General features: G+C 49.4%; 1 non-coding gene across 1 annotated transcript; it reads left to right on the plus strand.

Moving 5' to 3' along the window:
* Window positions 1-1,766: 1,766 nt before the first annotated feature.
* Trnas-cga lies at window positions 1,767-1,840 on the plus strand. Its single transcript has one exon. It is a non-coding gene; the product is annotated as a tRNA-Ser (tRNA).
* Window positions 1,841-2,416: the final 576 nt, after the last annotated feature.

The raw sequence follows: 2,416 nt of genomic DNA on the forward strand, positions 1-2,416 counted from the left end.
TAATCAAGAGTGTCTCGTTGCCATCTCGTCTTATCCCGACCATACTGTATGAGAGCTCTTCTTAATGCCGGCTTAGTACACTCGAGCCACCATTGAAGCACGGAGGTATATGTTGGTAGACGGCGTTGACATGTGACCCCTACCTCCTCGACTCTCCGACGACATTCGGGGTCCGCCAAAAGTGACGAATTGAGCTTCCATGTCCCGCGGCTTCTCCACACACTTTGCCTAGGGAGTGCTATGGTACAAATGTAAGCCAGATGATCAGTAAATGCCGCAGGCCATCGTTCCGCGTCGACCACCTTATCCTGTAGGCCAACCGAAACATATATTCGATCGAGTCTGCTCGCCGAGTGACTGGTATAAAAAGTATATCCCTCACGGTTCCTATGGATCATGTCCCAGGTGTCGCTTAACTCCAGATCCCGGCATAGCACATGCAATTCACGACAGGTATTGTAATGTGGAGTCTGGTCTTTTTGCGCTAAAACACAATTGAAGTCACCACCTATAATGAAATGATCGAATCTGCCGGTAAATAAGGGCACAATCTCTTCCGAATAATATCTAGCACGCGCCCGTCTGTTGTCTGTGCCGGAAGGGGCATAAACATTGAGAATGCGAATTCCATTAACAGTTATCGCCAGTCCTCGTGCCGAAGGTAGATAAGCCAGGTCTCGGACCGGAATCCCGTCCCGGACCAATATCGCCGTTCCACTGTCGTTGTTCGAGTGCGGCGAGGTGTAGGAGATGTATCCATGGACTTCCTGGAACTCAGGAATGTAAATTTCCTGCACCATAAGTACATCCACATCCGACGCGTATATCATGTCCCTAAACAACTGCTGTTTCACGGGCGATCTAATGGTATTTACATTCACTGTCCCTATTCTGTATGCCTGGGGTCGAGTAGCTGTCATCTCCACATGATGTTAAAATGACAAAGTTTCACCGTATCGATAGTCCCTTTGCACATCCGCAGAGGGTCGCCCGACGGACGTGTCCCTGCGGCATTAGGTTTCTTGAGATGCGGACGGATGCGAGTCCCCACCAGTAGAATGGTCCGCATCGGTGATTTCGTCGTCCTGTTCATACCAGCTGATACTATTGGGGTGCTCCAAATTTTCCTGTGCGGCATTGATGTGTGACATCTGTTGTTCTTTCGCAGCATTAGACTCCACCGCAGAAGGGGTAGCAGGCCCCGGAGCGGATGCGTCTTCCGAGCGACATGACATCTTTTCACTGTCCGAATTCATATGGTCTGCGACATCCGAAGCTTGTGGTTCCAAGTCAGACAGTTCCATAGTGTTAGACTCATCTGGGCTTCCAAGAAGAGAAGGGAGCGTCTCCGCAGAGTTTAGTCGGCGCTTCTTGCGGCGCTTTGGCGAGCGTTGTTTGCGGGCCCTAACCTCGGCCTCTGGTGTTGGCAAATCTTGCATCACCTGCGCTCTCGCCGCCGCTACAACGCCCTGGGGCCGTTCCACTTCAGCTTCCATACCTGTTGTGATGCTCTCATCCTCTTTCTGCACCATCTGTAATGTCTGGCACTGAGGGTTGGTGGGAGCCGTTCCTTCTTCAGTATCTGAGCTACCGAAGCACGACTCACGCCCGGTCCTCACAGCTTTACTTCTGCCAGTATCTCGTCTCCTACCTTCCAAACTTTACGGAAGCTCTCCTGCGAACCTTGCAGAACTAGCACTCCTGAAAGAAAGGATATTGCGGAGACATGGCTTAGCCACAGCCTGGGGGGACCGGGCGTGAGTCGTGCTTCGGTAGCTCAGATGGTAGAGCACTTGCCCGCGAAAGGCAAAGGACCCGAGTTCGAGTCTCGGTCGGTGCACACAGTTTTAATCTGCCAGGAAGTTTCATATCAGCGCACACTCCGCTGCAGAGTGAAAATCTCATTCATAATTGTTGATACTATATACGATAAACAAACCTGCGAGCCAGCGAGGAAGTTCCTTCGTTGAATCCTAGCAACACAGTAGTGGAGTGGCCATCCTGAATATGTACCAACAAAGGATTAGTTTTTTGGCTATGTTGACAGTAGCGTTATATATAATTATACTTTCCAACTGCGTTGGAGTTTAAGTATATTCGCGAAACTTATACGTGTAATAATCAGTTTTGAGATCCTTGCGGCTGTCGTGACTGCGTCTTGGTTGCTGCTCTTCCTGATTATAATGCCAATATTTTGTAAACGAACCACTGAGTGAACTGAAAGAAGAAAACTCAATTTCCACACACTTCTATTCACTTTATAAAACTGGAAGTACAGCACCTCGGAAAATTAATCCCACTTGTAACCTCGTGAGAGTTTCGATGAGGACAAAAGTTCGTGTCCTGTGCGTGCATTGAAGTCGCCAGAAGCTGGCTGAACTGAAAACTTGGCGAGTTACGGCCGTCTGATGAAAAA

This window comes from Schistocerca americana, chromosome 2 (assembly GCF_021461395.2).
Source record: "Schistocerca americana isolate TAMUIC-IGC-003095 chromosome 2, iqSchAmer2.1, whole genome shotgun sequence".
Taxonomy (NCBI): domain Eukaryota; kingdom Metazoa; phylum Arthropoda; class Insecta; order Orthoptera; family Acrididae; genus Schistocerca; species Schistocerca americana.